At 38.6% G+C, this 24,729-nt stretch overlaps 1 protein-coding gene across 2 annotated transcripts in view; it reads right to left on the bottom strand.

Annotated features, from left to right (window-relative positions):
• HTR7 (5-hydroxytryptamine receptor 7) overlaps positions 1 to 24,729 on the bottom strand; it is a 202,589-nt gene that overhangs the window by 46,996 nt on the left and 130,864 nt on the right. Inside the window, exons 4-6 of one of the 2 annotated variants that reach the window (XR_014072805.1) lie at positions 1,944 to 2,056; positions 1,681 to 1,761; positions 466 to 620 (exon numbers count right to left, since the gene is read on the bottom strand). The gene's annotated coding sequence lies outside the window, so the exon portion shown is untranslated. The remainder of the gene's footprint in view (positions 1 to 465; positions 621 to 1,680; positions 1,762 to 1,943; positions 2,057 to 24,729) is intronic. The other variant, XR_014072802.1, reaches the window with a different exon arrangement.

The raw sequence follows: 24,729 nt of genomic DNA, 5'->3' as shown, positions 1-24,729 counted from the left end.
GATTGGTCTGATGATCAGACTCCACAATATTGGTGGGGCCGCATTCCCTGCTGAGCAGGGGCTCCAAGCAGTGAATGCACACTTGGGCGTGGGATGAACCTGGCAGCAGCTCTCCTTCCCTGCTCTCAGCCATGCAGCTAAAGTGGAAAGTTGGCCCAACCGTTGTTTTCTGCACTTCTTTGTGCTCGCTTCTTTCCTGACAGCAGAGCCCAAGTCCATGTGTATCTTAGGCTATTTTAGGCATTGGATTGTAAAACACTTGCATTTTTCCTTGCAGTCTCTCTCTCCTCTCCCTCTCTCTGTGGTTCTAGTCCCCTACTGCTGGTAGATATGATAGATTGGGTATAACCATCTAGGGGAAAGTGAAACATCCGGCTGATACAGTCCTATTAGCTTTCCCAGAGTTCTACAAACTGAGACCTCAAGCCCAAACCCACTTTCAAATGTGTAGCTCTGTCAACTTACTTTCTGCATGTTCCACATGGATGTACCTTCCCAGAGAACCATCCAGGGAGGAGAGGAGATGGGCTGAAGTAAGAGTCAGAAATTCTCATTTCCTTGGCTCTGACATTCTAGTTTTACCAATGATGCCATATTGACAAGACTGCTGGGAGAATACCCTTTGATTACAGAAACAAATACAGACAAGTATTTTATCAGAAGTTAGCTTATACCCTAATTAATATAGAGTTTGCATAAAATAGAAGCTATTAATCTGACAAAATTCTTTTATCTGAACTAGTTAACATGAAGTTCAAGCCTGTTTTTCTCAGAGTATATCCAGCTCTATCACTTTCTTTTATTGTCTGTCTCTCCCTGTCTCACACACACACACATACATACACATGCTGCAGTATGACCGTGTAGGTACATCATTGCATCACACTGAGAGGGACTGAGAATTTACTCCTTCCCAGACAAGCCACCTGAATCAAGGAGCCTGCTTGGAAGGTCCAAAGAAGAGATAATACAATTGGTCCCAGTTTTTCCTGTCCACAGCCTACATATATACCTTCTAACACACACACAGCATTTGGGTTGCACACCCTAGCATTTTCCCAACCAGTGGGGGCTGTGCATCTCAGATTGAGTTACTTCAGTTGTGAAGACTGACTTCTTGAGGACATGCTCCTGGTCTGAAAAAACATACCAGCCAGAGGCAGCTGCCTGATTGACCAGTGGAGCTTGGACACCCTCCTCACTAGCCAAGTCAAACTGAACTCGCTTCCAGCTTTTCCCTGAGGGCTGTGACTTATCATTAATGAAGCTTTCCAGTTCCTTAGCCTTCCATCCTGTAACAAAAATCCTATCATTTCCACACCATTGACTGGAGCCTAAACTCGGCTTTGGGTGTAGAAGGAAAAGAAAAGAAAATTGAAAAAATATTCAACTGCCACCTCCTCAGGCAGTTATGAAAAGTCAACTGAAAGATTATGTCTGGCTTCCCAGAGAAGAAAGGAGAAAGAGGAAAAGACAAAAGACATTCAAGAGCTATCAAATTCCAGAGTACCTTCTGTAAGTCCTTTCTTGCCATAGTGATAATGAATGCAGGCTGTGTTGAGGATTTCTCATTTTTCCTAACACTCCCTGAGTAATTCTCAAGCTGTTGTCATTAAGTGACTCTGATGTTTTCTAATGCACAAACACATTTATAGTAATTAGACAGGGGAGATTTCTTACCATTCCAAAATCGTCATGCTGGAGCCTAGTAGAGGAAGCTGAGGAGTCTCTTCAGTGACTGTGGCTGCTCTCTTGCACCATCTTTTTATTCAAGCAGAAGGTGAGACCCAAGGTATGATGACAAGGTAGCAAAAACCCAGGGCAGAGCTGGCTCCCCAGAGAATGCAGGGAGGGAGAGCTGTGCCAGGGATCACCCTCTGTACCACACCAGGAGAGAAAAGGAAAGATGTGAATTCCATGCCTTAAAGACTATCCCATCTCACCTCAGTGCTGTTCCAAGGTTCTCGGTGACACTGCATTCCTTGGGGTGACGCGCCCTAAGTCATTCTTTCCGGAGTAATCACATGTGTTTCCTACCCCATCTGGTTTCCTCAACCTGCAAAGGCAAACACAAATACATAGACCTCCTGTATATAATCTGCTGCCCTAGCCAAGACTGGTCCCAGTGATTAAATTTGTTAGATGTTGTAAAAATATTATGTGTGTGTGTGCTTAGTCTCTCAGTTGTGTCCAAAATATTACACATTCAGAGGAAAATCCTCAATTATGCAGAATGGTATATGATACAAAATTCCTCTCCTTATCACCTGAGTCCCCCAAGTGCCCTCACCATAGGTAACCACATTTCATAGTTTATATCCTTTAAGAAATGATTTACAAACATGCAACTGATTCTATAGATGATACTTTTTAAAATATTCAAATGAGAATCACACAAAGCACACTGTTCCATCACTTGCTTTTTTTAACTTCATGTATTTGAACATTTTTCCGTATCAGAACACTCAGACCTAATTCACTCTTTTTAAGAACTGAATATTGTCTAGGCAGACTGTAATTTAATGAGTCCTCTTGTAAGAGACAGCGGGGTGACTATCCATTGCTTATTATTACAAGCCATGCTGCAGTCAAATTGTTTGTACATATATCTTTGTGTATCTGTGCAAGCAGATCTTAGAAGTGGAATCATATGCTAAAAAAAAGTATGTACATTGTAAATTTTGATAGATGAAGTCAGATTGTTCTCAACAATAACTGAAGGTAAAGTGTTTGCTTTTCTACAACCTGGCCAATACCAGTATTCACTACTAAGTGAAAATGGTATTTAATGTTTTAATCTCCATTATAAATCTTCAGTGCTCATTTACAATGCCTTATTTGTACACACACAGAAACACATTTCCTCCATGAACTAATTATTCACATCCTTGACTCATTGTCCATTTACTCTTGATTTGCAAGAATATCCACAAATATATATGAAATGATAATATCTTTATCATATGCATCCATTTTTCCCACTTTGTTCTTTGAATATTTTTACTTTGTTTACAAGTATTGCTAAAATTTTGAAGTTTTATATATTTTTAAACATAACCCAACCTATCAACTTTGTGCTTTATAACTTCTGGGTTTTATGTCAGACCCCAAGAGTTTCCCCACTGCAAAATTATTTTTTTTAATTAGTGGTATTTTCTTCCAGTACTGTCATTCCTAATTCCTTAAGTATAAATGTTTTAATAACTTGGGATTTATTTTTGTGTAAGACATGAAGTAAGGATCTAGCTATGCATTGTTTCCAAATTTCCAGTTGTCCAAACATAATTTATTACAAAATCTAATTTTGCCTTACTGATTCTAAATACTATGCAGCATGTCAAATCTGAAAACAAATTCAGGTCTATTTCTAGACTCTGTAATCTGTTTCATTGATTTTCTATTTCTACCTTGATTATAAACTGATTCAATTACTCTAACTTTATTATGCATTTTAATAATTGGTAGGGTTAATCTTTTTCTTATAATTCTTCTTTAGTGTACCTTATTCTCAAGCTGGAGAAGTTGCAGGCAGACTCCCTCTTCAGGGGTAGCAGCTTGAATTTTTGGTGCCTGCTCTTCAGTTCTGTGAAAAGCCACCTGAGTGAGTCTTTTGGTTGTGCAATGCCCACCCACAGCTCTGGGGAGGACATCAATACAGACCCGAATGCAATCTGCTCCATCTGAAGAAGCCAAGGGGTCTGTTTAGAAACTAAGTTGGGCAGATCTTTGAACAGATCAATGTTTCTACAGTTTATATAGCCCACAGAGAAATGTTTCTTCCTGCAGATTTATAATGTTGTATAACAACGTGCACTCGAGTACATGTGTAAGAGTACAGTGTGTCTCTGTCAGCATTTGTGTCCAGGAGTTGCAGAGATGGGAGGAACAGCCAGCATCACAGAGGAGCCTGTGTGGAATCCTGATGCTCTCTTCACCTATAGGTGCCAGTGATAAGTGTTAGTTACCCGGTCGTGTCCAACTCTTTGTGACTCCATGGACTGTAGCCCCCGCAGGCTCCTCTGTCCATGTAATTCTCTATGCAAGAGTACTGGAGTGGGTAGCCATTCCCTTCTCCAGGGGATCTTCCCAACCCAGGGATCAAACCTGGGTCTCTGGCATGGCCGGCAGATTCTTTACTGCCTGAGCCACCAGTGAGGCCCCAGAGAGAAGATAAAAAAGAATAGGCAGGGACAGGTGCCATCCATCCTCAGCCTGGGCTCTTCATTCCACAGTTGGTGTCATGAACAACTGAATTAGGAAAATGCATATGGTTAAACTTCAGGCTTCTGATTTATTCTAGAGCCTTCAGAGAAAACCTTATGCCTGTGGTTATTTTTATCTTTGCAGTTCCTATAAGCCCACACTGTCCTTTCAATTCTACCCTCCTCTGTGTAGATTAGCAGATCAAACCCCCTACCCTTCTATGCTGCCTTCAGATGGCCTTTGGAGGACTCGTTCAATTTACAGATTTGGGAAGACCCTCTGTCACCCTACAGACAACTTTTTAATGTCATTCTCACTTAAAGCTACCTGCTCCTTAAGCACCCAGGAAAAACCATCTTTGGGCTCTATTGCCCTTTGCCCGCCTGAGTTCACTCATCCATCGCATAAGCATTTATTAAGCACACGTCTATCATATACACAACCTTATACCATGAATAGTAAAGATTATGATAATTAGCTTTCATTTTATTTTGAAATAATTTCCAAATGCATTACTTCATCTAATCCTAAGTAGAAAAAAAAGGCCTATGTCTTAAAATAAGTTTAGACTCTTTGGGAAACATATTCCATGCCAGTGTTAAAAACATAATAAACTTGATACTTTTGTTATGTTTTACAAAATAAGAAAATTAACAGGAGTTAACAGGAGGTCAGCTTAACCTTAGAAGGATTCTTAGAGGAGTTGATTCAGAGTATTTTTTCATTAATTTTAAAGATGAATATAAGTGAATTTTTTTAAGTTACTTCTCATATAATCATGGTATGGAAATTTTGGAAAATGAAAAATGAAACACCATTATCCTAACTGATATTATCAGCATGGATAAGAAAAACTAGTGGAATAGAGTACTAGTGTATACTAACTACTAATGTTTAGAAGTTAGTATATTAATATACTAACTACTGACTACAAACATACTAATGTTTCCTTTCATTAATTTTTCCTTATATGCTATAGGTAAATATACAGGTATGTCTATCTACATATATAATTTAATATTCTGATTTTTAGATAACATTAGGGCTTCTCTCATAGCTCAGTTGGTAAAGAATCCACCTGCAACGCAGGAGACCCTGGTTTGATCCCTGGGTTGAGAAGATCCCCTTGCGAAGGGAAAGGCTACCCATTCCAGTATTCTGGGCTGGATAATTCCATGGACTGTATAGTCCATGGGGTCAAAAAGAGTCGGACACGACTGAGCGACTTTCACTTTCACTTTCAGTGTGTGAATATTTATATGCTACCTCAGAGTGTTGTTAACCATAATTCTAATACTTGTATCACATTACAGTGAGTGACTATATCATATGTACCATATAAATATCGCTCTATCACTAAACATACAGAGTTTTCCAACTTTTCAACTATTTGGAGCAAAATACTCCTTCCATATTGTTGTTTCCATTAAGTTACCTATAGGAAAACTTTTTGTTTGTCTGTTTTTAGGAAACCTATTGTGAGTAATCCATCTTTTGAGGATGAGTTTTCTTGCTGAAACTATGAGAAGTCTGCAAAATTAAGATGATTAAAATCTGAATGAAGATTTTTGCTGCCATTTTCACTAATTTAAATCCTCATCCATTCTTAAGTGACTAGTCCTTCTCCACAACTTTTTCTGACTACTTTGTTACTCTGCCAGGTAGACAACATACTTTTTCTGTCAACATTTTGTTATACAAACACAAAACCATTAACATCAATAAGACATGCTAATTGAAATAAAAGTTGTAGTGTCTTTAAGAGCTAAACAAAAAATGAATCAGTAGTGACACTAAGCATTTTCACCAGGTTGAATTCAACAGTACAAATTCTGGACCTGTGGAATCACCCTGGTGCATTGAGGACAGATTTAAGAACACATTTTCCTGGGTAATCCAATAGATTTGCTCCATTTCTGTTTAGTTTTTGTCTCTTTTCCCCAAGCCTGTTTGCATGCAAATAAGAAATGTTGCTGATTCCCTACCTGCAAAGCACCATTCTGCTATTCCTTTACTTAACCAGTCCTCTTGAATCACCTTTTACTTTCCTCCCACATTGTTCTAATTCTATCCACAGATCCTGTTGTGGAGTTGTTCACAGTACTTGCTAGCATCCATTTGGTGGTAGATTTTATAAGTGAAAGCAAATCAACACTTTTGTTACAGTTAAAGTTTCACATCCCGAGATGTTTACCATGGGCTCCCTGCAATAACTTATATACATCTTTTTCTTGCATGAAGTTTCAGTGCAGATCATTTTAAAAGTGGAGAAATGGACAGTGATTCAAGAAATAAATGCTGCAGGGTCGAATTCCTCCAACAACATGAAAAAGAATTAAAAAAGATCCACAGGATACATGCATTTTAAAATTTTTCTATGTAAATTTCAGGATTTCAAATATAAGTAGGAACACTTCACAAGATTTGTTAGCTACTTCAGTTCTATATACAAAGAAGATTGGAGGACAAATGTTTTCTAAGTTTAATGTTACAAAAGAAATACATGTTTACTGTAAAAATTCAAAGTTTACAAAAAAGCACAAAGAAAAAAATCCAGCAATAATACTTTAATCCTCTCTGTCCAAAGACCCACACTATTAATATGATTTTGTTTTTTTATAAAAATAGAATCATACTTTACATTATAATTTAAATCATGCATTTTTCAATTAATACTATACTGTGAACAATTTCCTATGTTATTAGTGTCCTAAAATATGATTTTTGTCTTGTTCAATATATAAGTATACAATATACCACAGATTATTTGATTCCTATTTTTTAATCAATTGTGAGGGGTTTTTTTCTATTATTAGTAACTGTAATTACAATCTTACATAAATTTTTTGCACATCTCTTATTATTTCCTTAGGAGAGATTTCTGCAAATCTAGAAAACTTAGAAAAATTCCTAGTTTTGCTGCTCAAATTATATAAACAACTTTAGGAATTTTTAGTAAATGATGGTGCGTTGCTCATGAAAGACTTTCCATTCTTTTAATCTTTGAAAATGTACTGCATATATTCCTTCCTACATTAAAACTTTTAAAAATCGAGTGTCATATTGTTAACTAACATCTAAAATAATCTATTTGCCTGTATATTCATTCCATTTACATTTTAATACTTTTGTTTCTGTAAAAATTATGCACCTAGAAAAGTAACATTTTGTCCTATCAACATTGTAACTGGAAGAGGCCCACAGTTCATTTCTTCCTTAACGCTTAATCCCTTCAAACAAATACTGCGCTCTCCCAGGAAGGGATTCTAAGACAAAAATGGAAAATCACCACTTCTGTTTGAAAACAAAAATCAGAAGGACTTTATACTCTACCAAAAGAGAGGGGATATATGTATACATATGGCAGAATCATTTTGCTGTATAGAAGAAACTAATGCAACATTGTAAAACAACTGTGTGTGTGTGTGTGCGTTAGTCGTTCAGTCATGTCCAACTCTTTGTGACCCCGTGGACTATAGCCCATCAGGCTCCTCTGTCCATGGGGATTCTCCAGGCAAGAATATTGGAGTGGGTTGCCTCTCCTTTCTCCAGGGGATCTTTCTGAACCAGGGATTGAACCCAGGCCTCTTACATTGCAGGTAAATTCTTTACCATCTGAGCTACTGGGAAGTCCTAAAGCAACTAGACTCCAATAAAAATTAATTTTTTAAAAGTCTTTATACTCTAAGATGGGAACCTACAATTTTAGCTGCCCAGCATCCCTTCCTTCTCTGGTTCAATACTTCTGGTGGCGGTAGGGGTAACAACACCTGCCCGTTACCTAATTAGAGCACAGTTGCCAGTCTCCCTCCAAGAATTATTTAGTGAGCACCTATTTTGTGCCATGCACTACTTTTGGATCTTGGAATTCAGCAGTGAGCAGAAAATGAATAAGTTCCTGCTTTCTTGGAGCTTAGAACCTATTTGGAGGAATTGGTCAAATTAGAACAGTTGAAATTATTTTTTAGAATTTTATGTGTAGACAGTGAAAAAAAGAATTCATTCTTTTGCTTTGATTGAGAGCGATAATGATACTATCCCAAAGCTCCTAACAGCCATGTCCTCTGCCTTATGATGGCTCTACAAGAATGAGGTCAAGACATATTATTGAAGCTGAGCAAAGATCTGAAGAGTGAGAGACCCACAGTTCTTCAGCCATTTTGCATCCCCAGACCCATTCCTCTGTTTCCCAGTTACAAGAGACAGTAGAGTGTCTCCATCTTTTTGTCTTTAACCTATTTGTCTAACACAGACTTTGGTCCCACACTGGTAAACGCCTTTCTTTTCTTCTGTCCTATATGATGGTATCTAGGAGTGCTGGAAGGAGGAGACAGAGAAGATGCTCAGTTTAAGTTTATATTTTTATTCTACTTTGCTCTATCAGTACTTTATTTAACTATTTGATTCCCTCCTACATTTCATTCATTCAATAAACATTCATTGAGCAACTGCTATGCATCAGAGAGTCTTCTTGGTGCTAAGGACACAGCAGTGAACAAAACACAAAATCCTTAGACAGTTCAATTTCTAGTGGAGCCAGCTGACAACCTTCAAACTAACAAACAGAGTGGCTGGCAATAAGAAAAGACATCAGGAAAGGAGATTAGGGAGTGCTGAGAAAGGGTGGGTAGGGATCCTTGTGTTATGAAGAACAGTCTGGGAAGACCTTGCTTTGTACGGGGAGATTTGAATAGAGCCCTGAAGGAGAGATGGGAGCAAACCACAGATCACTGAGGGAATGTGATTGAATAATAGAGGTGAACAACTCAGGAATGCCCTGACGCTGCATGGATAAGTCAGCTCATGCTGTCTCTTCCCTGAAATTTGACTCTTGGACAATTTTTAAAACTAGAAGAAAAGCAGGGGGGAAAGGGGGAAAGCATTAAAGACTATCGTGGATTTAGTTTACATTGAAAGCTTTGTTTTTTATTACTATCTCCTTTAAAGGTATGCTTGAGGTTATTGAAATTCTTGTTCTTCTGATAAAGAGATAAAAATATTATAATTTAGGGGCAGATAGAAAAATGATCCTTTTAGCATAATTAATGAGGCTCTCATCTAAGTCTCCACTGGTGTCTAGTCTACCTCCCTTAGCCCTGTCCTTGTCTAAAAAGTCACTGAGGGGCAGAGAAAGAGTCCAGTTTCCACTGGATTGAAATATAGAATGGGGAGTCCTTAACTGAGATGACAAGAGACATTGACACCATAAAACCAGGCAATATCCACAACCTCAGAGATAGACAGACACTGTTAGAGTGTGTTGTTGTTCAGTTGCCAAGTTGTGTCCAACTCTTTGCAACCCCATGGACTACAGCATGCCAGACTTCCCTGTCCTTCACCATCTCCCAGAGTGTGTGTGTGTGCATGTGCTAATATGTATGCATATATATATATACATATATACACTAAGAGATGCTTAGATAGCATTACTGGATGGACATGAATTTGAGCAAACTCTGGGAGACTTTTGAGAGTCCCTTGGACAGCAAGTAGATCAAACCAGTCAATCCTAAAGGAAATCAACCTGAATATTCATTGGAAAGACTGATGCTGAAGCTGAAACTCCAATACTTTGGCCACCTGATGCAAAGAGCTGACTCATTAGAAAAGACTCTGATGCTGGGAAAGATTGAGAGCAAGAGGAGAAGGGGGTGACAGAGGATGAGATGGTTGGATGCCATCACTGACTTGATGGACATGAGTTTGAGCAAACTCCAGGAGACAGTGAAGGACAGGGAAGCCTGCTGTGCTGCAGTCCATGAAGTCACAAAGAGTTGGACATGACTTAGGGACTGAACAATGAAAAACTGGGAGATAGTGAAGGAGAGAGAAGCCTGGAGTGCTGTAGTCCATGGGATCACAAAGAGTTGGACATGACCTGGCAACTGAACAACATACATATATATACATATATCATACCTATAGTGTTTGTGAATATCTATACATATATCTAACACTGACACCCAGGGTAAATTAAAGTGAGGCTCCCTTCTCTGTCAAAGATAAATGATCCTACTATTAGCTGGAACCCCAAACTCCTCTCTTCAGAAGAACTGAATTATGAATGTGCCCAAAATTGCTACCCTTCTGAATCATGGGCTCTCTGCTTCTCTATATCACATGCTTATGAACAAATATAAAATTAAATTAAAATGCTGAGAAAGCCATAAAGAGATCCCTTGGATTTAAAAACCCTGGAGAATCTCAGAACCAACCTGTTCAGTGATGTGTCACTGTCCTGTGGACCTGTAGCTCTGATGGATGCCAGCCTGTGAAATTGGTGAATCAGAGAATCACTAATGCCTTTTGAAACATGATGCCTTTCTTCCTATTCAGGGCACTCTCTATTCATAGGCACCTGATGCCCTCATATTTGATCATCTGCTGCTTGGCCTTCATTTTCTCACTTTAAAATATAAAGGTTGGATCAGATTTTCAGTAAGGTCACCTCGAGCTTGAAGTGATAGAAACGTTTGGTCCAAACATGCCAAATCTGATGAGTCTCTGGGTGCTGGCTTCTGTTGCCACTCTAAATCCCTGTAATGGACAATTTCTAAAGTAATGTTTCAAGATGCTAATCTCCTCTTGGACATGAATCAGCAAAGCAAAACCTGGAAAGGGCTTAGAAAAGTTGATGACAGGATAGCTTAGATTTTCACACAAGAGAAGGGAAAGCTGTCAAACCTCCATATCAATTGGTTTCTTCAGGAAATGTTATTTGTTCACTTCACTGTGCTCCACAACATCAGCCACTTCCATCCACTGTCAACAACAGCAGGATTTTTAAAAAAGAGAGGGACAAGAAAAAGGAGGAATATTCCAAAGAATGTCATATCATTGAGAAGCAAGGAAACAAGATTAACTGGACTAATAGAAACAAAGAAACAAAAGATAAAAAAAAAATATTCTAAAACATTCCTCCATCTCACTTTTCCAAACCTTCCACTCATTGCACTCACCATATACTTTTTGGTAAACATTTTTGATCTGTTTGTTTTATTTCAAAATAATGAAGTCTCAAGGTATTGGTGCCTGGAGAATCCCGGGGATGGCGGAGCCTGGTGGGCTGCCGTCTATGGGGTCACACAGAGTCGGACACGACTGAAGCGACTTAGCAGCAGCAGCAAGGTACTGGTGAAGCACAGAGAGGTTATAACATGAGAATCCCCAGGAAACTCATGAGAGTGTTAGGGAATCATGTCACAGACCATGTCAAGTGCACATGGCCAAGATGTTCCCTTCACTTTGCTTACAGGATTCTCTTCCTGTAGCAGCAAGACTCCTGCCAAATCACTAGACTGGTGGAGGCACAAGACACTCTGCTGAGAATTGGGATGTTTGGAGTTCCGTCTCAGCTGTGTCATGGAATCTAAGCCTTGGTTTCCTTCTTTGTGAAAGGAGGCAATTCCTCGACTTCAAGGGGCTCTTGGGAGGATCAGATTAAGAGAAGGCAAATAAAAACATCTTTGGAAATTACAAAATGCTACAGTAACATAAATCTGTTACTGCTCCTTGCAGACAAACACTATTTGATTCCACTTACACAAGATACCTAGAATAGTCAAAGTCATGAGAGTCAGAAAGTACATTCACAGATGCTGGGTGGGGGGGAGATGGGGATGAGGAATGGGAAGTTGGTGTTTAAGGGACAGAGTTTCAGTTTAGGAAGGTGAAAAATTCAGAAGAGGGATGATGGTGAGAGTTGCACAGCAAGTCAACGTACTTAGTGCCACTGAACTGTACAACTAAATAAGGTTTTTAAAGTGTTTTATATTATGTGACTTTTACTATAATAATTTTTTTTAATTGTTACTCCTCTTATTATCATCATCAGATGAAGGGTGGGGCAAGTTCAAATGGCAGAGCATGGATAGTCTGGGCCACATCTATCTTCACTCCTGAATATCAAGCCCCGAATGCTCACCGCTTTAAGGTGAATTACTATGGTCTCTCACTTTCATATAAGGAGGTGGAAACCATATTTGTGGAAACCAGTGAGAGCTTAGAACAATAACAAATTTGTTCTAGTGCTCATTGGGCTTCCTTGACCTCAGATGGAGTTACAGAATATGTTTCCATTTTACTTCAACTTGTAGAACAGCAGAGCAATAAATACTATGGGCCTCGCTACTGTGAAGTTGGCACATCTCATTCTCTAGAAACTATCTGAACAAAAGTCTAGGAAGAAGCTTGGTTTATCCATAAGAATTAATGCTTGCTTCTATTCTCTCCTAGTTTATGGAACTTCTCAATATAAGAGTAATTTGATTACTAGTATGAGATTCCTTGTGGATAAAATGGGATTAGTACATTTTAACAAAAATCACTCAATAAGTAAACTCCTTAACAATCCCACATTAGTCTTCAGATTCTGCATTTTTCTTAATGCTCCAAAATAGATACACCAGTGTAAGGGTTGAAGCTAATGTCCTCTGTTATGTAATCCCATCCTCAGGATAATATGTCAAGAAAATAATTGATTATAATCAGAATTAAATGCCACTGTAGTTTAGCCATACTCTTACACCAACATCTAGTTCTAAAATAATGCCTCTAATAGAGCAGCAGTGAGATGACAAGATGAACCAAAATTGAAATAAATGAATTATTTGCATATCTAAAATGACAGCAGCAAATTAGGATATGCAAACTGTTGATGTATCTAAACAACACTGCACATTTTAGTGATGAAGAATCTAATCAATTACCTAAATGTTTGGCCTGTGCAATATACTAAACATCCAGACTAAAAGCTGGATCCCCCCTCGTTTTGGTCAAAATGTTTTGGACACCTATAAACCCCAGGCAAATGCAGACAGGGAAGGAGTAGAGTATAACAAATGTAACCATAATGTAATAATCACTAATAAAAATCATTTTAGAATCACAAAGTATAGAATTACAAGGAGGAGACTTCTCAATGATATGGCTGAGCAGATTTTTATAGAAACTGCTCCTGAAACAGCCCTGAAACTTAAAATTCTGGATGAAATCTTTTAAAACCCTTTTAAATTTATGGCTGAGGTTGTAGGGAAAGAAGAAATATGGGTAAAAGTACCAATCTACCATTAATCATGGGAGGTCTAGAGCTGGGACTTAACAGGCCTAAGGAGACTTGAAACAGACCCATCAGAATATGACAAAAGGTCAATCAGAGACTCTAAACCTGGAACCCCTCCCCACACCAGGGATTTTCACCCTTGAAGGAGACAACAGAAATGCCTGACTCTCTTGGCCTTGGCTGTGGAAAGAGGTGGGGAAAAGACCCCTTCAAATTTCTAATCATCAGTTCATAACCAGGCAAATTTGGGGCCAAAACTCAAATGGTCTGTGCGGCCCAGGAAAATCTAAACTAAAATTTTAAATTGGTTTTAGGTTTGTTATGCTCCCAGGAACACAGCAGCAGTGAAAGAAAATCCTTTCTGCATTAATATATTTTAGGCACAGGACCCGAAGAATTCAAGATAAGGTTCCTAGGAACTGAGAATACAATGAAAAAAATCCTTAAACTTACGATGTAAGAAGAAACTATAGTAAAAAATCAATACTTGGCGAAAAAAGCCCTATAGAATTGAATCCATAAAATTTCAGGTACTGGAATTATCACATATAGAATATAAAATAAGTATGTCTAACATATTTAAAGAAATAAAAAAAGTGTAAGTGTAAGATGAAAACAAGTTATTAATACTATCAAAATTGTCCAGACAGATAGGAAATAGAATTAAATAAAACTTCTACATTCAACAATTACAGACTAAGGAATACAGACAAACCTTTCCACCAGGGAAAATTAGAGAAGCAGGGTGGAATGTAATACACATCTGCTTAGGGGCCCTGGAGAGCTCACGGGACAGTGAGGAATGTGATGCAAAGATTCAGGGATAATCGGTGGTCTGAGAGTGTTGGAGGATGGTGTTCTGCTGTGACTGCTTGCACATTCCAGGACAAAACTGAGTGGTGGTGGGAATAAAATCATCTAAAAGAGCTAAATAGTAAGTCCAGGGCATGCCAAAGGGGAAGACTGGTGAAAATGCCTCTAGCTTTATTCTACGGCCCTAAGGAGCAACACTCGAGGAGCAGGAGTTTCCTAGAAATCAATAGGCTTTTCACAGAGGCAGCAGCTCAGTTTCGAATCACATCTGCCTTTGAAGCTTATCCTGGATACCTCTGTCCCCAGATGCCTAGCAAAAACAAACTTAGATATTCACTGGAGGAAGATACTAGCATCTAACATTATTTTCACAAACAATTATTTCCACATAGAAATCAATAACAGAAAGATAAGAGAATCCTCATGTGTTTGCAATTTCAGAAAATACCACTTTTAAGTAAACTTTGAGTCAAAGAAAAACATTCAAATGGAAATTAGAAGGTATGTAACTTGTTTTTTTAAATGACATATAAAAACCTGAAAAGCAACTAGAGACAAATTTATATTTTCAAGTATCTGTTAGAAAAGAAGACTGAAAATCAGAGAGATACATATCCTAACATCCATTTCAAGAAATGACAAAAACCTAGCAAATTAAGATAATCAGAAGATGAAAAGTAATGAAATTAAAAAACTAGAGCATATAAACCAAGACAAAAGGTGTGTGCATTAAAAAGACACAAACTTATCAACTCTTAGGAGATATTAGTCAATAAAAAAGAGATGAAGTATATAAATTCTTAGAAAAATAAAACTTACAAAAACTGATAAAGAAGATCCTGTAAATTTGCAGTCTACTGACAATTCAAAAGTCTGATTCTATAATTAAAAACCTTGTAACCCCTCAGGGCTCACAGAAAGTTGGCTCACAGGAAAATATTACCAAAGAATATACACAAGGAGTGAACACAACCCAAATCATTTCGTGATTCTGAAACCCTGCAGGACCCTATGGGGGCCTTCCCAAGTACAAAGGGCTTTCTGAGTCCCTCATTTCTTCTTTGCAGGGAAAAGACTTCACCCTCCTACACCTTATCTGAGTTCCAAATGGTAGGTTCAAACAATTAGTAATTAAAGGAGCAAGGGAATGCAGAAAGAAATGATAGTGAAGGATAGGGCAAGATCCTAGTTCCTCCTTGGGGGACATGCAGAGCAATCTGATGCGCACCTCTGAGTTCTTCTACAGGAATTAAGCCCCACACTCAGGTGGAGAATGGTAACTACGGGCTGAAGACAGCACAGGGATCCCAAACCAGCTGGAACCAGGCTAATGACTCAGATTCCTAGAATACCATCCTGTTACTTCACCACTAACCAATTAGAGGAGGGTTACACACCCTGCAACCTTCCTCCCAAATATTGCCTATAAAACATTTTTCTCTGAAACCCACTGGGGAGTTCAGGTCTTTTGAGCACCAGCCACCTGTTTCCTTCACGGCAGGCAATAAACCTTTCTCTGCTCCAAACTCTGACATTTTGGTTTGTTTGGCCTCATCATGTGCCAGGCATGTGGATTTATGTTCGGCAACAATTCTGTAATACCTTTATTGTTCAAAATTTGACAAAACATCGCAAGAAAAGGAGTTACAGGCCGAACCTGTCTTGAACACAATGCAAGAAATCCTAAACAAAACATTAGTAAAACAAATCTAGTAACTTATTTTTAAAGGGTGGGTTCAGTGCAGGTGGGCCATACAAGAACAAAGGTAGGAGACTTTATTTATGAAGATAGAAAGCTACATTAAAATTAGATTGTCCACAGTAAGAAAATGAATGAGCCAGTTAAAAACTGGGCCAAAGACCTAACAGACATCTTGTCAAAGAAGATACACAGATAGTAAAAAAGGAACATAAAAGATGCTTCATATTATATGTCATCAGGGACGTGAAAATTGAAACAATGGAATACTACTACACACCTATTCAGTTTCAGTTTAGTCGCTCAGTCATGTCTGACTCCTTGTGACCCCATGAATCGCAGCACGCCAGGCCTCTCTGTCCATCACCAACTTCCGGAGTCTACCCAAACTCATGAGTCGGTGATGCCATCCAACCATCTCATCCGCTGTCATCCCCTTCTCCGCCTGCCCTCAATCTTTCCCAGCATCAGGGTCTTTTCCAATGAGTCAACTCTTCACATCAGGTGGCCAAAGTATTAGAGTTTCAGCTTCAACATCAGTCCTTCCAATGAACACTCAGGACTGATCTCCTTTAGGATGGACTGGTTGGATCTCCTTGCAGTCCAAGGGACTCTCAAGAGTCTTCTCCAACACCACAGTTCAAAAGCATCAATTCTTCTGCGCTCAGCTTTCTTTACAGTCCAACTCTCACATCCATACATGACTACTGGAAAAACCATAGCCTTGACTAGACAGACCTTTGTTGGCAAAGTAATGTCTCTGCTTTTTAATATGCCGTCTAGGTTGGTCGTAACTTTTCTTCCACACACCTATTAGAACGGCCAAAATCCAGAACACTGATAACACCAAATACCAGCAAGGATATAGAGCAACGGGTATTCTCATTTATTACTGGTGGGAATGCAAAATGGTACGGCCATTTTGAAAGACAGTTTTGTAGTTTCTTATAAAACTAAACATACCCTAACCATATGACTCAGCAATTGCTCTTCTTGGTATTTGCCCAAAGGAGTTGAAAACTTTTGTCCACTCAAAAACCACACAGAGATGGTTACAACAGCTTCATTCATAATTGCCAAAACTTGAAAGCAACCAATATGTTCTTCAGTAGGTGAACTGCGGTCCATCCAGACAACCAAATTATTCAGTGCTAAACAAGAATGAGCTGCTGCTGTGGGTTGCCATTTCCTTCTCCAGTGCATGAAAAGGAAAAGTGAAAGTGAAGTCACTCAGTCATGTCCGACTCTTAGCGACCCCATGGACTGTAGCCTACCAGGCTCCTCCGTCCGTGGGATTTTCCAGGCAAGAGTACTGGAGTGGGGTGCCATTGCCTTCTCCTAAGAATGAGCTAGCACGCCATGAAAAGACACAGTGGACACTTAAATGCATGTTGCTAAGTTAAAGAAGCCAGTCTGAAAAGACTACATACTGTATGAGTCCATTGCCAGTATGATTCTATGATTATGATATTCTGGAAAAAGTAGAACTTTAGAGAGAGCAAAAGGATCAGTGGTTTCCTGGGACTTGATATGGGAAGGGGAAAAAGGATGAACAAGTGGAATGCAGAGATTTTTTAGGGCAGTAAAACTATTCTGTACAACACTATATGGTGGATATATTACATTATGCATTTGTCAAAATCTATATAACTATACAACAAATAGAATGAACCCTAACGTAAACTATGGACTTTAGTTAATAATAATGTACCAGTGTAGGTTCATCAATTGTAACAAGCGTACCACTCTAGTAGGAGATGTTGATTGTAGGGGAAGTTATGCATGTGTGGGGGCAGGGGGTATATGGGAAATCTCTGTTCTTCCCACTCAGTTTTGCTAAGAATCTAAAGTGGAAGTAAAAGTCGCTCAGTCATGTCTGACTCTGTGTGACCCCATGGACTGTATAGTCCATGGAATTCTCCAGGCCAGAATACTAGAGTGGGTAGCCTTTCCCTTCTCCAGGGGATCTTCCCAACCCAGGGATCGAACCCAGGTCTCCTGCATTGCAGACAGATTCTTTACCAGCTGAGCCACAAACGGCTCTAAAAAAGAGGGTTTATTTTAAAGAATTAGACTGTTGCAATAATGAAATGATAGAAATATCAGAAAATATAAGTATAGAGAGCCCAGAAACACACACATACATTTCTGGATTTATGACAAAGACAACGCAGCAGAGGAGTGGGGAAACAATACTATTTACAATAAATGGTCCCAGAACAATTGTAAGTCCGTTATAATAAAAGAAACATGACTCCCTAATTCACATGATACAGAAAAACAATTTCAAGGTAAATTGTAGCTCTAAATGCAAAGGCCAAAAATAAAGCTCCTAGATGGTAATGAAAGAGAATATTTTCATGGTTTAAAGAAAAGGAAGGACTTCTTAAACCTGCTACAAAACAGTAACTATCAAGGAAAAGTTTGACAAATTTGAATAAATTAAAATCAAGATACTTTTAAGATAGTAAGAAGATACACATGGAGAGGAGAAGTTACCAATATTATTTATAACTGATAAAGTACTCTTAACTGATTAACATTTTTAAAAAATTTATCTCTGCAAATGAATGAGAAAATGTCAGATGACTCAACAGAAAAATGAACAAGAAATTCGAATAGGGACTGTATGAGAAGTCTATCCAAAATGCTGATAACCATATACAAACGTGTGCATCTTGGCCAATGATCAGAGAAATGAAAATTAAAGTCACATGAGGTACTGCTATTTATTTACTACAAGGGCTAAAACTAAAAACAATTTTTGAAAGAAAAAAAAACAATACAAGCCATTATTCAGGGAGGGAACCAAAAGGAATTCCCACCCACTACTAGTGTGGAGAGTAAAATGGAAGAACCACTCTAGAAAACAGTGGCATTGCTAAAATTGAAAGCCTGCATACCCTATGACCTAGAAATTCCACTTCTAGGTGTGTATCCCACACAAATGAGTATAAGCATACACATTGTGTCAAAATGTTCCTTGAACCATTACTTACAATAGCCTTAAACTGGAATAAACCAACGTCCATCAATAGTAAACTTCATGAAGTATCACATGTTCATACAATGAACTAATATAACACAATAAAAAGAACAAAGTAAAGCTACACACTGAACCTAGGTAAATCCCACAAACCTAATGTTTAGCTAAATAAAGCAAACCTGGAAGAATTTACACAAGATGGTTCTATTTAAAATAGCCCATACTTGGTATGCTAACCTCTAGGACCATCCATAATACTGTAAACGGCATTGTTTCATTCTTTTTTTATGGCTGGGTAATATACTAAGTGAGGTAGCAGAGCTGGTAAAGAAGCCGTCTACAATGCAGGAGACCCCGGTTCAATTTCTGGGTTGGGAAGATGCCCTGGAGAAGGGATAAACTACCCACTCCAGTATTCTCAGGCTTCCTTGGTGGCTCAGACAGTAAAGAATCTGCCTGCAATGTGGGAGACCTGGGTTCGATCCCTGGACAGGGAAGAGCCCCTGGAGAAGGGAACAGCTACCAACTCTAGTATTCTGGCCTGGAGAATTCCATGAACAGAGGAGCCTGGCAGGTTACAGTCCATGGGGTCACTAAGAGTCAGACATGACTGAGCGACTTTCACTTTCGAGTCAGACAGAGAAAGATAAATATCGTATGATATCACTTATTTGTAGAATCTTTAAAAATGATACAAATGAATTTATTTACAAAACAGAAACAGACTCAGACATAAAAAACAATTTTACAGTTATGAAAGGGGAAAATATGGGGAAGGGGTAAATTAGGAGTTTGGGATTAGCACATACAAACTACTATATATAAAATAAATAAACGAAGACCTACTGTATAGCACAGAGAATTATATTCAACCTATAATGGAAAAGAATCTGAAAAACACTATATATACATGTAACTGAATCACTTTGCTGTACACCTGAAACTAACACAGCATTGTAAGTAAATTATACTTCAATAAAGAAGAAAAAAAAAAAAGATTGAGTTATGACCCTATAAAAAGTTTTCTAGTAAACACTGTAAAAGAACAAACCATAGAGATGTTTAACATCCAAGCAAACTGACAGGCAAACTATCTGATGAGAGTGTATGAAGACATGGAGGTGTTAGTCGCTCAGTCGTGTCCAACCCTTTAAGACCTCATGGACCATAGCCCACCAAGCTCCTCTGTCCATGGGATTTCCCAGGCAAGAATACAGGAGTGAGTTGCTGTCCCCTTCTCCAGGGGTTCCTGACCCAGGGATCGAACATGAGTCTCCTGCATTACAGGCAGATTCTTTACCATCTGAGCCACCAGGGAAGCCCAGTGTAATTTGGGGAAGAAATAAATTACACCACTCATGCTGCAGTACCATGTGCCACATAGAGCTGCTGGGGTCAGGAAGATGAAGTGGTCATAATGGGAAAAAAGTTATTTCCATGTTGTATCTGGAAGATACTATGCTTGGCAGTAGGGGACTAGAGGAAATATGAGTTTTAAGTTCTTTTTCTGTAAGCATAAAATAAGAAGTCAAACAAAAATATAAATAAAAAACCCCATGCTAATCCATAATATTTAGGGATGTATTCCTAGGTGGAATATAAATAAATATGGTTTCTTTTAAAAAAATGAGTCTGTTTTATCATAAACTTCATCAGGATAGTTATCATTAGGGGGAAGGGGAAAAATGATTGGGAGGGGGGACAAAGGGAACTTTTAGGGTACAGACTAATTCTATTTTTGGGGTTACATGGTTTCATTTTGCATTAAATTATAGAGGTGTGCACTGTGACAGACAGAATCTACGGTGAGCCCATGATTCCCATGCCTTCTGTGGGAGGGTCCTATGACTCGCTTTAATCAGCAGAATATACCAAAGGTAACAGAATGTAGGTAATCATGTATATTTGATTATGTTACATAAAACTGTAGCCCATATTACCAGGAGTCTCTCTTTGTGTTACTTTCTTTGAGGAAGAAAGTTGCCATATTGTGAGAAGCCATATGGAAAGAGGCAAGCAGGAAGGAGCTGAAGGTAGCCTCCGGCCAAAGTCAACCCAGCTGAGCCTGCATAAAACAGCACAATGAGATGAAAGAGGTAAAAACACGGAAAAGTGAAGAGGCAAGAAAAATAGCACGAGTCCCAAAAATGTCTATTGGGACTTCTCTTTCATGGAAGAGAGAGCAGAGACAACAAAGGAGAAACAGTATGTTTAAGATACAATGTTTTGGTTTTTTAATTTTTATTTTATACTGCAGTATAGTTGATTTACAATGTTGTGTTAGTTTCAGATGTACAGCAAAATGATTCAGTCATATATATATATATAGATAAATATATTCTTTTTCAAATTATTTCCCCATTTAGGTTAGATATAATGTTTAAGAATTTTCCAGGAAAGATGAAATGCGCCAATCCTCAGATTCAAGAAACCTAGCAAATAGCAGGCTAGACACACCTTGGCATAACTTAGGACCAAGTGCAATTCCAAAGACAGTGAGACTTTCAAACTAGTAAGAGAAAAAACCAAAACTACCTATAAATGACTTGAAATTAAATTAACAGATTATTTCCCAGTATAATTCCCAGTATTTTCCCAGAATAATATCTTCAAAACGCTGAAAGATAGAACTGTCAACCTAGAATGTCATATCTTAAGAAATCATTTTTCAATAATGAGGATGAAACTAAGACCTTTCTAGACAGACAAAAACTGAGAATTTTCAATGAATTTATACTCACAAATTTAAAATGTTTATAATGACAAGAGGAAAAGTAACCAAAATAAACTGATGCTTTCATTGAACATCTTTTTGTTGTTTAGGCTAATTGTACATCAGAGGTTGTAACATTTTATTGATAAAATATTCAGAATGAAGTAAATTAGCAATTGTTCCATATCATTCAAACCCAAAACCTTGTTATTGATTTAATTTATGTATGTTTTTAAATTATATTTATTTATTATTGGTTTTTGAAAGGGTTTGGAATTTATCCAGGGCATTTGACTCAACTGTGCATTTAAAAAATTCAGGAGGAAAGTCTGAACTAGGATTCAGACAGGTCTGATCATACGTAATAAACTGGTGGGTAGCTGCCCTCAGTTCATTTCAATAAGACTAATTTGTCTGATTGCTCGTTTTTGGAGGATATTGAGAAAGTTGGTCCTTCTGTAAGTGCCTAAGAAGAAAGATGAAGGAAATAGGACAACAGTGTAATGTTGGTCTAAAGTCTGGTTCTCTTCCCTGGGCAATGTCTGCAACTGGGTTCAGAATGTTTTGCAGCATCCCAGGAAATCTATTTGTCTTTGGTATTTGGACAAAGGTACTGGCAATTGCAGTCATAGACAAGTTCCTCTCTCAAGGGGCTTCTTGGGAAGCAAACACTGATTAGAGTCCAGAACAGAAGAAGCAGAGGAGTTTACATGAGTGCCAATGAGAATACCTCTGGGAATTCTCAAAAATAATGGGAGGACCCTGTCAACAACAGACTGAGATCCTGCATAAAGAGAAGGAGCATAAGGCAGTGAAGTACAGAAACACTTCTGCAAGTGTACCTGCATAGAGAGGGCACGTGTGAGATAAAGCGCCTGTTAGGTATGCCTGCTGGCCACTCCATTTGCCACTGGTCATTGGACAGCTCCGATAGCCTTTCTTCCTTGAGCCCATGCCCTGTAGCTTCTGCTAAAGATGCTTTCAGTTATTCCCAAGAACCGAGATATAGAGTGATTTTTTTGGAAAGAGATAAGATTCTGATGGCAGAGTCCACTACATCAGTCCTTCCTGGGCAAAATAACAAACTATTCTTAGGAATGCCAAGAAGAGCCTCACCCTATGAGTGAGAAAATAGAAAAGAAAGTCCAAATGAAATAAACTGAGATCATAGCACAGAACGCATGGCATCGTGGACACAGAAGAGGAAGGAGGCAGGAGGAACTGAGAGAATAGAACTGACATATGTTCACTGAGTCACTCGTTGCTCAGTCATGTCCGACTCTTTGCAACCCCGTGGACTGTAGCCCACCAGGCTCCTCCATCCATGGAATTTTCTGGACTGTAGCCCACCAGGCTCCTCCATCCATGGAATTTTCCAGGCAAGAATAATGGAGTGGGTTGCCATTTCCTTCTCCAGGGGATCTTCCCGACCCAGGGATCGAACCTGGGTCTCCCAAGTTGCAGGCAGACGCTTTACCATCTGAGCCACCAGGGAATAATCATATGTTCACCACCATGTACAAAATAGATACCTAGGAGAATTTGGTGTATAGCACAGGGAGCTCAGCTAGGTGCTCTGTGGTGACCTAGAGGAGTGGGATGGGGGTGGGGATAAGAAGGAGACTCAAGAGGGAGGGGATATATGTACACACGTAGCTGATTCACGTTGTTGTACAACAAAAACCAGCACAACATTGTAAAGCAATTGTCCTCCAATTTTAAAAAACCCTATGATAAACCATAATGGAAAAGGATATTAGAAAAAGAATATATATATATATATATATATATGTTTATAATCAAATCACTTGTTGTATAACAGGAATTAACAACATTGTAAATCAACTACACTTCAATAAAAATAAATAAGAAAATACAGAAAGCATGGCGCCCCAGGAAGAGTAGGGAGAAGTGGAGGGAAAGCAGGGAGGAGAGGCAGAGAGCAGCATAAAAGCAAAATGAAAGAAGAAAGTGAGGGAACAAGAGAAGAAATGATTAGGAAGCTGATAATGACAAGGAGACAGCGAATGGTCCCCAGGGAGAGTAGGTTGTCTCCAGGATGACAGCCCAAAGAGAACACCATCAGTAAAGCTTAGGAACTGAGAGCTCTATAGGAGAAACCAACAGAGATGGCTAACAGGGGAGGAGATGGAGCATGGAGAGACCAAGACTCGCTTCTTTGGCTAATCAGCTTTTGCCAGCTCCCTACTGATCTAAGTACAAAATGCAGTGTTTGTGCAGCTCTACCTGCAGATATAATGGTATAACACGTTAGGAGTCAATTTTGTATAATTCTTTATGTATAGAGAATAGGAAAGAATGACTAACAGTTTTATAAAATTATACTTTCTCATGAAACAATTCTAGGAATACCGAATAGAAGGAAAAAAGACAATAAAATACTACTCAAATCCCACCTACTGGAGATTAGCATGGTTACCATATGGTAGACATCAATTCAGGTAAATCAGATAAATATATCTATCATGCTTATGCTAAGCCGCTTCAGTCGTGTCCGACTCTTTGTGACCCTATGGACAGTAGCCCCCCATAGGGCTCCTGTCCGTGGGATTCTCCAGGCAAGAACACTGGATGGGTTGCCATGCCCTCCTTCAGGGGATCTTCCTGACCCAGGGATCAAACCTGTCTCTTACGTCTCCAGCATTGGCAGGCTGGTTCTTTACCATTAGTGCCACCTGGGAAGCCCCATATATATATAAATATATATATATATATGTACATACATACATACATAAACATATATATACAAGCACACACATTTCTCTAAAAACACACAAACACAAATATGTCACACACATTACTGTATACATGGTTGGATGAATAGAAGGATGTACACAGAGAGATAGAAAACAAATAGATGAAAGAAAGAGAAAGAAAGAAAGGAGGAAGGAAGGAATGAAAAGGAAGGTAGGAAGGAGAAGAGAGAGGAGTAATGAAAACTTTTGCAAAATGAACTTACACTACCTGTTGCTTTTAATTAAAATATTTCCATAGAGTCACGTTATCTAATGTGGATACATTAAAAATTAAGATCACTAAGACAAAGAACATTACTCATCACTCAGTTCTACAAGGTTTAAGTTGTAACCCACTGCAGCTGACCAGCAACAGTGCACCCAGAAAGGAATCCAGGATGAGAAACACAATGAGGCACTCTATGCCTTGGATAAGCAAGCCCTTAAATAGTTACATACATACTTCAGGAAGTATTTCAATAACCCCAGATTCTTGCA

This window comes from Giraffa tippelskirchi, chromosome 2 (genome assembly GCF_054371585.1).
Source record: "Giraffa tippelskirchi isolate mGirTip1 chromosome 2, T2T-mGirTip1v1.2.pri, whole genome shotgun sequence".
NCBI lineage: Eukaryota > Metazoa > Chordata > Mammalia > Artiodactyla > Giraffidae > Giraffa > Giraffa tippelskirchi.
The sequence above is the reverse complement of the archived record's forward strand: the minus strand, read 5'-3'. Positions and strand labels throughout refer to the sequence as shown.